The 13,859-nt window shown below is 42.0% G+C and overlaps 1 protein-coding gene and 1 long non-coding RNA gene across 9 annotated transcripts in view; one reads left to right on the top strand and one right to left on the bottom strand.

The window, feature by feature from the left end:
* Positions 1-13,859, top strand: part of CLYBL (citramalyl-CoA lyase) — a 234,511-nt gene that overhangs the window by 172,956 nt on the left and 47,696 nt on the right. The window lies entirely within an intron of this gene.
* Positions 968-3,487, bottom strand: LOC308511375. The gene is made up of 4 exons (XR_013995461.1): positions 3,369-3,487; positions 3,159-3,285; positions 1,775-1,874; positions 968-1,160 (listed from the first exon to the last, which is right to left on the bottom strand). It is a non-coding gene; the product is annotated as an uncharacterized lncRNA (long non-coding RNA).

Raw genomic sequence — 13,859 nt, 5'->3', positions numbered from 1 at the left:
ATCAATGAGCTTTAAAATGCAGTGAGCTTTACATTTTCCTTATACAGTTGATCCTCCAACAGCACAGATGTGAACTGTGCAGGTACACTTATTTTTTTTTTCAGTGAATACTGTAAATGTATTTTTTTATGATTTTCTTAGTATTTCCTTTTCTATAGCTTACTTTATTGTAAGAATGCATATACAAAATATGTGTTAATCAACTGTTTATGTTACAATAAGGTTCTTAGTCAACAGTAGGCTATTAGTAAATTTTTAAGGAGTCAACAGTTATACTTGGATTTTCAACTGCATGAAGGTTGTCCCCCCTAACCCCCACATTGTTTAAGGTCAACTGTAATTCCATTTTTTGCATATATATATATAATCTTTTCTTCTCACTGCCTACCATTAGAAGAACACAGCATTGTGATATGAGGAGGCCTTTAACGGGGTCCTGATCTCGTTAAGAAGAATTTTAATGTCCCTGGAACCAGGTGTGTGATGCCAGGTGGAGTGATTTTTCCCATTTCCAGTTTGTCCAGAGGCCTTTCCTGGCAGAACCTCTAGCCCATGAGACTTCCTCTTCGTCTTGCACGAAGGGTACAGTTTGGTTCTGACGCATGGATTCTCGAAGCCGCTGTGCGTCCCCACAATCTGTTATGCTAAATCACACCTGGTGTCTGCACAGAGAAGGCGCTGGCAAGCATCCTGGCCGCTGGGACCCAGGCCTCTGACTCTGACGCCAGAACACGGCAGTGTTGCAGAGAGCCTTCCGAGAGCCTGGCTCACCGGCACGGGAAATTAACCTGCTTGTTCTCACGTTAAATGGTTTATGAAAATTTACTGGGCGCAGAAAGAGGGAAGAAAACCCAAGTGGTTCCGCAGTGAGCCTGCCTGGCACCAGTGAAGGCATGAAGCCGCCGAGAAAGTCAACCTGAAGAGCTGGCAAGAGGAAGAGGTGTAAAACGCAATGAAAATCAAGTGTGGTGCAGCCATTGCATTGTTTTATTAGCATTTTGTTGAGGGAGACATTTAATTATAGAAGATCCGTGTTCTTGAGCTAGGTCAGATGACACTGGGCGCTGCCACCTTCTCCACGGTACCCGAATCCAGAGGATTGTGGCTTGCTCCAATCGACCACAAAGAGAAACCTCCTTCTGTGTGGCTGGGACTCTTCCCTGTAACCAAACCATAAAAGGGCAGAATCCGCCATATGTACATAATACTCTGATGGCCATCATCACCCTCCATGCTTTTCCACATTATATTTTTCTTCTTTTTCCTTGTTGATTTTAGAATAAAATAAAATAGGTAAAGAAGACAGTGCAGAAGTTCTACTTTTTAAAATACCTGTAAATTTGCCATCTAAAAGAACTTTTTTTAAGTACCACTTTCCTTAGGAAATAATTAGGAAGCAAGACAAACAACAAACCATGAAAAACAAATGATTAGCTCCTATAAAATGAGGTTGTGAATATATATATATATATATATATATATATATATATATATATATGTAAAAGAAATCTGTGGGCGACGCTGCCCTGCCCCCAGTACAGCTTCCTCTCCAGAATGAGAGGACAAGGCTTGGCCCTGCAGCCAGCACAAACTCCGGTTTAACTGCAAGGCTATCTGTGCCTCAGCACTAGACATTTCTACTTCTCTCTGTAAGCTTTTACAGCCTCCTACTTACGGAGACAAGATTCTTTGTGTCAGCACCTTGGAGAAGTGTTGCTGAAGCAATTGGCACGCAGACAGGAGCCCCGCGCACGCCAGCCCCTTCAGAACCTACCTGAGTGTGGCCTCGGACGGAAGAGGCCCAACTCGCCTCCAAAATTTGGTGATGGCCAGGGAGACAAATATTTTCCTCCATAGAAGTGAAGAGGCTTTGGCTTAAAAACAAAACAGACAAAAAAACACACCTGATTCTTGATATTTACATTAAGGGGACAAATTTGGATCATTGCTAGCAATGTTCCTCAAGCCAGCTTGAGAACTAAAGAAAGTCACAAACTGCTCCGGCCAGGACAGGTGATGCGGATCTGGAACCATGGCAAGGCTGCCTCATTAAATTATGAGCCGATCATTCTTGATTTATTGTTTAAAAAAAGCATGAAAGGCCAGTGGACGCAGCCCTGCGTGGGTAATCCGTGGCACCTGTGGCCAACAGCAGTGCTTTCACCCTCAGAAGGAAGAAAGGTAGGTTCCGAGTCCTTTGATGACACTGTTCCCTTTCGCGCTTGTTTATTTTTATTCTCCCACGCAGACTGCAACCCAGCAGGGGGCTTTTAAACCAAAACAGTTAATTACCTCCTCTAACCCAGAGAAGCTGCACAACACACTATAGCTAGTTGCAAGGGAGAGGGCAGCTTTTCTTGAGGCTGTGCTTTGCACCAGGTGAGAAGGGAGGGCAGAGGGAGACCAATTAGAAGGCCCCCGGGAGGGAGGGGGACCAGCATGTACTTGCACGTCTTTCTCATAGCACTGCACTTCGAACCCCCAGACTCAGAGACCCCTGTGCAAACACCTGTTCCAAAGACAGAGTTGAGTAGCGTTAGGACTAGAGCCCTCTCCTGATAACAGCGCGTGCTTCGCACTCCAGGGATGCCCATGGGCAGGGCAGTTTCAAGCAGCGAGGAGCTTCTCCACTTAGTGCTCAAGGGACTGCAAGGGACAGACCTGCCAATAAAAAAGGGACTTTCTCCACTGAACTGCAGTGCGTGGCCCACCTCTCCCGTCACCCCTGCCTTCCCCAGGTGAACAGGGCCTGAGCCCTTTGTTCCTAAATTGTGGGCTCACCCCTGCCTGCTTTGGAATCTCCCATCTTTCTGTCCATTTCCTGGCACCAGCACCTTCCCCAGCTAACCTCATATGTCCTGACCATCTGCCATTGCATTCACTCTCTCTTCCTGCCTCAGCTCGGTGCCCATTTCTGGCCCCCCGCTGGGTCCTACCCCTTCTCCTCACCTACTGAAATCTTCAACTCCCCTGTCCCCCCATCTCAGCCTGAAGTGCTCCCTCCCACTTCTAACCCCGGGGCCTTATTGTCTGTTATTTATTTCACTTTCGATTCTGTGGGCCTTTCATCACCACAACTAGAGGACACATTCCTCTACTGATGTATATAGCAACATAAAGTGATCTCGATATCGCCCCACCACTCGCAGCCCCAGCACCTGGGTAGTGATGATTCTGCACTTGATTCCTCTCCTACTGGTTAACATTTTTTAAATGCACCAGACCAGGGACATCAGGCAAAATCTGGAGATGGTGGTCAGGAAATTTTCTTTTCAGAATCACAATCTTAAAGAAAAGAACAAATCCTGTTAGTTATCGAAATGTTTCCAAGTATCTGACGTTTGGCCTTAACTACGTAAAACACCTACTGAGTGACGGCGTTGTTCGTTGATCCTCTGAATCCTGCCCAGCACCTGGACGTGCTAGTAGGCCCTCCGGGAGAGCACGTCCCAGGAACAAATCTCCTGCTCCTTGTGCCTCTGCTGCCCTGCCAGAAAACAAAAATTATAACATTGCCCCACTGAGGCTGTGAGAACAAGCAATGAGTGAGAACAAAGAAAATAGTACGAGTGGAAAGAACCATGAACTTGCAGACTCCAGAGCTCCACAGACAAATCTGAGCATGGCGGTTATTACTGGCATTGAAAAAATCCTACACAGCTGGCCAGTGTGTCTCAGTGGTTAAGCGTTGACCTCTGAACCAGGAGGTCATGGTTTGATTCCCTGTCAGGGCACATGCCTGGATTGTAGGGCACAGGGGATCATGCAGGAGGCAGCTGATCAATGGTTCTCTCTCATCATTGGTGTTTCTATCTCTCCCTCTCCCTTCTTCTCTGAAATGAATAAAAACATATTTTAAAAAGAAAGAAAAAAGAAAAAGTCACCACAAGCCTTTACTTTTTAAAAAGTTGCACGCAAAGTGGACCTCAAAGCCGCACTGCTACTTCACAAAGTTAACAAGAAATGTAAAAGGTATAGGCAGCTGTGCTGTGAGGAACATCTTCTCAGCCCTAGCTCAACGCTTCTCTGTGAACTTGGATTTGAGGCCCCTCAGAGGCCATGAGGATGCCTGGCAAGGTTCTCACAAAAACACAAGGCCTGTCCCACACAGCTGAGGACAATCCATCAGGACCAGGTAGGGAAAGGGCAAAAGAAACGAGATGGAGAGTGGGGGAAGGGTAATAGAAAGGGCCATGGCAGCAAGAAATCCAAACGCCAGCCCCTTGCCAGTCAAGGACTGGCAAACCCCAGTGAAGAGGCTGAAAGTAAGCCCCTTCTTCCCACTTGAGTTTTCTCTTCCCAGAGAATTTTCATTGTATTTTGTTGAATGGTAAAGACTGAAAACACAACATAAAAATATCATAAGCCTCCCTATCTCACAACATATTCAAAAATATATACCCAGAATATACATGGGCCTAAATGCTAGAACTAGAAATAGAGCACTTAAACAAAAACGTAGCTACCCATCTTCATGACCTTGGATTAGGCAGTGGTCTCAAAAAGTGGTTACAAAAGTGTTGGAGGCACCTCTCACTGATGTCAGAGAGGTGTTACAGACAGCTCCCTGAGTCAGTGGGGGAGGGCTGTTCCCAACCTGGAGCCTCGTCTTCTCATATAAATGAATTTATACAGGAGACCTTGACTGAGTTGTGAAAAGCCAACTTATTAAAGCAATTGAAGTGTGCACCTTTATTGAAAAAGCAAACCTATATATCTGGCTTAAGAAGCGCAGACGGGCTCTCTGCTAATCTGAAGAGTGAATTGGGTGGGGGTCCGAGGTGTTACATACCCTCCTGTCTGTAGGCTTCAAAATTTGTTTGCTGAATATTTTGGTGCAGATTAATTCTCCAGGTCCCTTCTTTTTACTTTGTTGTGGCCTTCCCAGAATTCATGAGAAGCACCTGGCAACTTGATCTTGCCAAGCCTTGAGACTATTGGCTTTTCTCTTTAGGGAGTAAAACTGCCTTTTTTTTTTTTTCTTTCTCCTTTCTCCCTCCCTTTCTGTATTCTCTCCTTAGAGAGGTGGATTTTTTTTTTTTATTTTTTTTTAACCATTGGCTGGGGAAGATAATGGCTTGTTAGTTACAAGCTGGCTACACATTGCTCACACTGTTTTAAACTTTACTGTCTCAGTTTCCCTATTCCTCCTGCCCTGGAATCCTGTAACAAAAGCACAAGCAACAAAAGAAAAAAATGGGTAAATTGGACTTAAGCAAAATTATAACTTTAGTGCTTCATAGGCCACCATCAGGAAAGTGAAATAACAACCTACAGAATGGGAGGAAATATTTGGGAACCATATATCTGATATCCAGAATATATAAAAGGCACTCCTAACTCAACAACAAAAAAACAACCCAATTTTTTTAAATGGGCAAAGGACTAGAATAGACATTTCTCCAAAGAAGGTGTACTGCTGGCCAATAAGCAAACAAAAATGTGCTCAGCATCATCAGTCGTTAGAGAAGGGCAAATCAAAACCACAATAACATACATGTCACGCCCACGAGGATGGCTGTTATCTTTGATAACTAGCAAAGAAATAAAATAGAAAATAACAAGGGTTATTAAGGATGTGAAGAAATTGGAAATCTGATGGAAACGTAAAATTATGCAACCGAATTGTGGAAAACAATATGGCAATTCCTCAAAAGGTTGAACATAGAATTACTATATGGCCCAACAACTCTACTCCTAGATATATTTCCAAAAGAATTGAAAGCAGAGATTCCAAAAGCCACTTGTACGCTGACATGCATAGCATCATTATTCACAATAACTAAAAGGTAGAAACAAGCCAAATGTCCATTAACGGATGAATGGGTTTTAAAAATGTAATATAATATATATATGAATATTATTAACCATAAAAAGGAATGAAATTTGGATACATGATACAACTTGAATGGACCTTAAAATACTATGATACAAAGTGAAACAAACAAACAAATATTGTATGATTTTACTTATATGAAATACCTGGAGTAGATAAATGCATAGATACAGAAAGTAGGTTAGAGGCTACCAGGGCTAACGGGCAAGAGGAATGAGGAATTTTTGCAAAAATGGTTATAGAATTTTGGTTTGGGGTGATGAAAAACTTTTGAAATTAGATAGTGGTGATGGCTGCACCATGCTGTGAATGTAATTAAGACCACTAAAAGGTACACTCAAAAATGGTTACAGTGGAATATGTTATATGTATTTCATCACAATGTTTTTTACATAGAAATTTTTCCAAAGAAGATATATAAAAATGACACATGAAAAGAGACTCAACATCATTAGTCATCAGGGAAATAAAACCCATAGTGAGCACAGTGAGAGACACTTCACACCCACTAGGATGGCTATAGTCAAAAAGATCATAACACATGTCGGTGAGGCTGTAGAGCAATTGGAACCCGCATGCACTGCTGGTAGAAATGAAAATTGGCACAGCCACTTTGTTAACAGTTCCTCAAAAAATTAAAGAGTTACCATATAACCCAGCAATTCCAGTTTCTCCTAGGTATGTGTCCAAGAGAAATGAAAACAGATGTCCACACAAGAACTTGTACATGCTCGTTCATAGCAGCATTTTTCCTGATAGCCAAAAATGGAAACAAACCATATGTCCATTAACTGATAATAGACAAGCAAAAGTGGTATATCCATACAGTGGAATATTATTTCACAATAAAAAAGGGAGGAAATAACTGATACATGCTACGACATGACGAACCTTGAAACATTGTACTCAGTAAAAGAAACCAGTCACAAAAGATCACATATTGCATTTCGTGCCTATGAAATGTCCAAAATAAGCAAATCTGTAGAGACACAAAGTAGATTAGTGGCTACCCAGAGCAGAGGGAAATGGGAGTGACTGCTAAAGAGTATAGGGTTTCTATTTGGGATGACACAAATATTTTAAAATTGGATGTGGCAGTGGTTGCTCAACTCTGTGAATACACGAACAGCCATTGAATTTTACACTTTCAATAGGTGCATTATGCCATTTGAATTTTATTTCAATGAAGCTATTAGAAAAAGATCACAAGCCTAAAAATAATCTCCCCAAAAATTATTTCCCACAAATAACAAGTAAAATGAAGTTCAAATCATTAACCAATTTTTAACATTTTGTATTGGAAATATTCAAATATATGCAAATGTAAAGAGAATAGTGTAAAGAGCCCCCATCTACTACTCAACAACCAGCTCTAGAAATTATGTATCAATATTTTAGACAGATTTTTTTAAATTTCCCATGTTTTATTGCAAAAATTTCAAACATCAGAATTTGAAAGATTGAACAGGGAATACCCATATACTCACCTCCTATACGCTCCATTAATGTTTGACTCTGCCTGCTTTAATACACACTGAGTGGCCTGATTATTATGACCACCTGACGTTGGTAGGCAAATTAGCTATAATTTCATGCTGAAGTTGCTAGAGGGCCAGACCATTATAAATAGGGAAGCAAGTTGTTTAGCACGACAGTAGAAGTTATTTTTTTCTGAAGATATGGGTAAACAACGCAATTTAACAGCCTTTGAACGTGGGGGATATATATAGATCTCCATGTATCTGTACCTCTACTCATCCATCAATTCACTTACTTTTTTAAAAATTACAGTTGATATTCAATAGCATTTTATATTTGTTTCAAGTGTATTCATTTCCTTTTTAAGTTCATTTCAAAGTTAGTTATGAAAGAAGCAGTACATTTCCCCTTAAATACAATGTGTGCTTGTCATTGACAAGAGTCCAACATTTGTTCACCATTCTCTGTCCTTTGAGGTAAAATTTATATACAATGAAATGCACAAATTTTAAGTGTGCATTCTATTAAATTTTTCAAAAGCATAGGCCTAACAAGTTAAAGCCATTCTTTTAATGTCTTTTAAAAACATTTTAATTGCTCATAGACCTTCAAAATGATTTTTTATAGATTTATTATATTTTAGTGGGTTTTTTGGTAGAAATTTTTCTTTTTCATTAAATATCTGAGGGGCAGAAAAGGCAATTACATATTTGAGCCACCCATCCATATATATCCTGTGCCTTCTTAGTTTTTTTAATGAAAACTGATTGGGCATTTTACTATAAACTTACGTATTAATGTATCTTTCATAATTAACACAATAGAAACTTTGCTCTACCAAAATCTATGTTTTCAAAGTAATCATGTAATACAACATGGAATGTAATAATTTTTGAGATGAATCAATAAGTGCATTTTTCACCTGTTTTAATTGTTGTAAAATACATATAACAAAAGTTACCATCTTAACCATTTTTAAGTACGTTGTTCAGTGGTTATTAAATACGCCCATATTGCTGTGCAACCATCACCACTATCTATCTCCATAACTCTTTTCATCTTGTAAAACTGAAACACTATACCCATCTACATATATAAAAGCCTAAGCGACTGGCCGACCAGTCTGTAGCTATGACGCTAACTGACCACCAGGGGGCAGATGCTCAACGCAGGAGCGGAAACCACAAGCATGGAAATATGGAATAGACTGATGAATCTCAGAGGGAAGGGGGGAGGGCAGGAAGAGATTAACCAAAGATCTTATATGCATGCTAGAGCCCCAGTATTCATGCACTGGCGGGGTCCATCAGCCTGGCCTGTGGGAATTGGGCCGAAACCGACTCTCCAACATCCCCTGAGGGGTCCCAGATTGTGAGAGGGCACAGGCCAGGCCAAGGGAGCTCATCAGTGCACAAATCTGTGCACCGGGCCTCTAGTCTATCCTATATAATAAAAAGCTAATATGCAAATTGTCCCCTCGACCAGGAGTTCAACAGGGAGTTCAACCAGGGGGCAGGGGCAGCTAGCCAACTGCCCACAGCCTCTCCCTCTGGCAAGCCCCGCCCCCAACCGGCCCCCCCACCCTGATCGAGGCGGGCTGGCTGGATCCCACCCATGCACAAATTTGTGCACCGGGCCTCTAGTATATATATAAAAGCCTAAGTGACCACTGACCAGCCAGTAGCTATGATGCGCACTGACCACCAGGGGGCAGACGCTCAATGCAGGAGCTGCCAAGCTGTGGTCACTTGGCAGTGGCGGTTCTTGGGTCATGCACCTGGAAACAGAGAGGAGGGAGCCCGATTCTGGGGTATGTCACCCAAGAACCACCCTTTCACAATCCGGGACCCCTCGGGGGATGTCAGGGAGCCAGTTTCAGCCTGATCCCTGCAGGCCAGGCCAAGGGACCCCACCAGTGCACGAATTCATGCACTGGGTCTCCAGTTAAACAATAACTCCCTATTCTTTCCCCACCCCCCAGCCCCTGGCAATCACCATTCTACTTTCTGTTTTTATGATTTCGACTAAGTACCTCATATAAGTGGAATCATATAGTATTTGTCTTTCTGTGACTGGCTTATTTCACTTAGCATAATGCCTGGAATGTTTATCCATGTTGTAGCATGTGTCAGAATTTCCTTCCTTTATAAAGCTGAATAATATTCCAATTATAAAATAAAACACATTTTGCTTATCCATTTTTCTATGAATGGATACTTTGGTTTCTTCCACATTTTAGTCGTTGTGAATAATGCTGCTATAAACATGGGTGTACAAATCCTTTTGAGACCCTGTCTTTAATTCTTTTGCTTATGTATCCAAAAGTGAAACTGCTGTATGATATGGTAATTCTATTTTTAAGTTTTTGAGGAGCCACCATCTTATTTTCTATAGTGGCTTGTACCATTTTACATTTCCACCAATAGAGCACAAGAGTTCCAATTTCTCTACATCCTCACCAACCCTTGTTATTTTCTGTTTCTGTGGTTGTTTTTTTTAATAGTAGCCATCTTGATGGGTGTGGTGGTATCTCATTGTAGTTTGGATTTTTGTCTCCCTAATGATGAGTGATATTGAGCATCTTTTCATGTGGGTACTGGCCATTTGTATATCTATCTTATTTGAAGAAATATCTACGTATTCAAGTCCTTTGCCCAATTCTTAATTATATTGGTTTTTTTATTGTTGACTTTTAGGAGTTATGTATATGTACTAGATATTAATTATTTATGAGATATATGATTTGCAAATATTTTCTCCCATTCTGTGGGTTGCCTTTTATAATTTTTTTAAATTTTTAATGTTTCATAAAGTCCAATTTATTTATTTTTTTCTTCTGTTGACTGTGCCTGCAGTGTACTAATGAATGAAATTTCAAACCAGTTAACTCATGGTATATTCAATAGTGTTGTAGATTTTTTGTTTTCAAAAACAGGCAACCTAAGATTTGTTTTTCATGTGAAAAATTCAGTGGGATAAAACACACAGCACTGCCCTAACCGGCTTGGCTCAGTGGATAGAGCGTCAGCCTGCGGACTCAAGGGTCCTGGGTTCGGTTCCAGCCAAGGGCATGTACCTTGGTTGCGGGCACATATCCAGTAGGGAGTATGCAGGAGGCAGCTGATCGATGTTTCTCTCTCTTCGATGTTTCTAACTCTCTATCCCTCTCCCTTCCTCTCTATAAAAAATCAATAAAATATATTTTTTTAAAAAACAAAAACACAAAAACACAGCACTATCATCTTGCCTAAAGAAACACTAGCAGGTTGTAATAATTAATGAGAATTTATTTGCCTTTAGTTTTCAAGCAGTCACTACAAGTCTCTGTGATTATAATAAATTTTATACATTTATAAGAAAAATACAAAAATATAAATTACTTAGTTATGACATGTTTTATGTTATAAGCACTTCTGTTTTTTAATATAAATGTATAAAAAGAAGTTATATAAAGGAGACCTTAAATGGAACGATTCACTCAGAATTTATTTCAAACATTCTCACATTTTTCAAAAAAAAATTCATATTGATTCTGATATCCAGCCCTTCTGCCAAAAATTTGTTCCACTCCATGCCTGTGACATCATTTTAGGGATTAGATAAAATGGAAATGACATGAGCTGGACCGATGCAGAAAAGATAGAATTCACTATCATTTTGGATTCACATATCATTTTGGATATGCAGCGTGGCAGCGTGCCTTTTGCAGGATGAAAATATTAATTACACATTTTTAAAAATCACAAATGTTATGCATCTCCCTGGAGTCTAGAAAGTCTTTGGTATTTCTTAATTACCAAATCTCAGTCCGGCTGCACAGCTTTCTTCCTCATTGCTCCTGTTGCATCCGGGTAGTCTTTGCGATTTCTTCGGAAAATGACTATACATTAACATGCAAGGTTTCAGTGTGTGCGTTTGTGTTTGGGAGATGGGCGGGGGGGGGAGGGATGAAGGGAAAGGTGTTAATTCAGATGTTATGAAACTGTGATAATGCTATTATTTAAGGCACTTATTTGGGTCTGTTTATACTTTGTAGTTTTATAAATAAGCCCAAGGGGCTCCTCCTGGTTGTCACAATCCTCCTTGAATCTGAATCCGGTCTGTCTCTTCCTATCCGACAGTAGAATTGATGTGGCTCTAATCCCTGGAAGTTTGGAACTAATGAACTGACTGCTGAGCTGCCGCCACGGAGCTTGGTCCCAAACTATACTGTACTTCACACTCGATTTATTCTCCAGATGGCGAGACTGTGCCACCCCGCCGCGAGGGACCACCTCTTCCACTGGAGTGTAAAAGTGGACGGATGTTGTTTTCTTTGCAGATTTGATCATTCTGAGCTAGAAACTTGCGAGGATGATTAGTTATTAGCTTTAATGGGTGCCAATTGAACCAACTGCACGCATATTTTCTCCTTTAATTTCGGAGTCTGCAGGTCTCGGTGATGGTTGATTTATCCGCTTTCTTACGTCACCGGAGCGTGTCCCTTCCCCAGGTGACAAGGACCCAGGCTCTGAAATCATAGCACGCCTTGGTTCCTGGCCCAGACACAGTCGCATAATACGGTGGCTTATGTAGAAGGACAAGTTTATTAGCCACCGGTCCACTGCACTGAGCAGCCCTTGGCACGGAATATCGATTGAATGCGGGACCTTCGCTAGCACCCCCTTTTAGACCCGGGCCCTGGGAAGACTCCGACCCGGGCCAGCTTTCTCCGTGACCTCCGCGGGGCCCACCTGGAATCAGACCTGCTCCCAAGCACACGGTGCTGACTAGTCTCTGCAAAGACCTGATGTAACTGTTGCCAAAGGCCTTCGCTCCATGATTCCGACCTTTCCAGGTTGTCAGTTCTTAGGGGAACAAGTTCATCCTGCACCAGAAGCGCTCACCAAAGCCGCCCTGTCGTGTTAGCGCGTTTAGAATGCGGTTCCATCTAAACCTCATTTTGAACAACCCGTTTTGCTACCAGAATATGACACTCTCTTACCCCCGCGCCCCAAAAAGATCTTTTTTGAGTGGCCTCTTTTTGCTTTCGTTTTCATTTGCTTCTTTCTCCAGGGAGCACTCGCTCCCAATAATCTCAGCAGATCACCTAGCCAGCCCTTCTGAGGAGATGTGGCTGCCGGGCTGTATTTGCTAATCCCCTAACAAGATAGAAGGATGGTCAGGGCCAAACAGGAGTGGAGAAAAGGAGAGAAATGTGAAAGGGGGTGAGGAGATGGAGATGAGAGAGAGAGGGTAGCAAGAAGTTAGCCGGGAGGAGGAGAGAGAGGGAAAGGCAGAGAATGGAGTGAACCCCATTTCTTCCTTTTCACAACTGGGTGGACTGTGGCTCTCTCTAGCTGAACACCCCGAACTAAACTTAATTGTTCTTAGAAACTGCCTTCCTCTCACCCGACAGATGGCATGGGTATGTTTGCTAGCACAGTAACATATTTCACCATTAAAATACCAAAAAGAAAAAAAAATCACCATGCTTGTTGGTTGGTGTGAATTCCGTGGTTGGATATTTTGGGATACATGGCAGAGGGATGCACACTTAGTTTATGTAAATTGCAGCAAGCAACAGCCTGTTAATAAGGGTGTTGTGTGGCAATATATCTCCAAAGCCATCTTTTTATTTTTTTGGAAAGGTACAGAATGATGAAGTGGAAAGAGCTCGGTTTTAATTCTGAGCCAGAAGTGGGGGTGGGGGGGTGGGGGGGAATTGGGGGGGGGAGAGAAAAAGTCTAATAAAATGCTGATTATTTGCTGCTCATTATTGTAACAGGAAAAGTACTAATCAGATTATGCCTAAAGTTGGAATTAGGTTCTTCGTTTGCAGCCAATTTCTCAAGGGCTGAATTTTACTAAGTAAACCGGAATGTGCGGAAACCATGGCAATCTGACTTGAGATAAAAATCACCAGCGGGTTTAGAACATGAGCTTTGAACAAACAGTCCCCTTTCAAATCCAAGTGAAACAGCAAAACAACCTAAAGGTTACATCTTGTTTGACACCAACATTAACAATGTAGGAAGTCGATGTTGCCAGTGATCCTGTGTCCTTGCGCACACAGGCAGATGAAAGCAGACAAGAATCGAATAGCTCTAGTTTTAAAATGCATTTCAACCTAGATGATCTAGCGAGTTCCCTTCCATTCTCCATTCACTGTCCCAACAGACCCTTCACAAGCTCGACCTGCTACTGAAAGAAATCCTGCCAGTTGAAATGTTTACGAACTGCAGCAATCCTGAGTTTGTGGTGGTGCAGGCTGCACGGAGCACAACACATTTCAGGTTCTCCGAGGCCAGGGAACTAAGTACACGCACTGCCCAAGAGCTGGACGCATTTCTCTCGCCAGCTCTAGACAGCCTTGGAACCAGGACATTGAGTTAACGTCTGCTTTTCACCTCCGGGATTTTCCTATTTGGTGGATGTAACAAGAGGGCACGGTAAAGGAGCGGATGCGTCTTAGAGCTGTGGGATGGCCAACAGCATGGCGTGGAACCAGGCCATTGTGGCTGTGTCACCCTCCCGTTAGCTCGTGTGAGCACTCTCTTCCTTG

The sequence above is a fragment of the Myotis nattereri genome, assembly GCF_964212035.1.
Source record: "Myotis nattereri genome assembly, chromosome: 2".
Taxonomy (NCBI): Eukaryota; Metazoa; Chordata; class Mammalia; order Chiroptera; family Vespertilionidae; genus Myotis; species Myotis nattereri.
The sequence above is the reverse complement of the archived record's forward strand: the minus strand, read 5'-3'. Positions and strand labels throughout refer to the sequence as shown.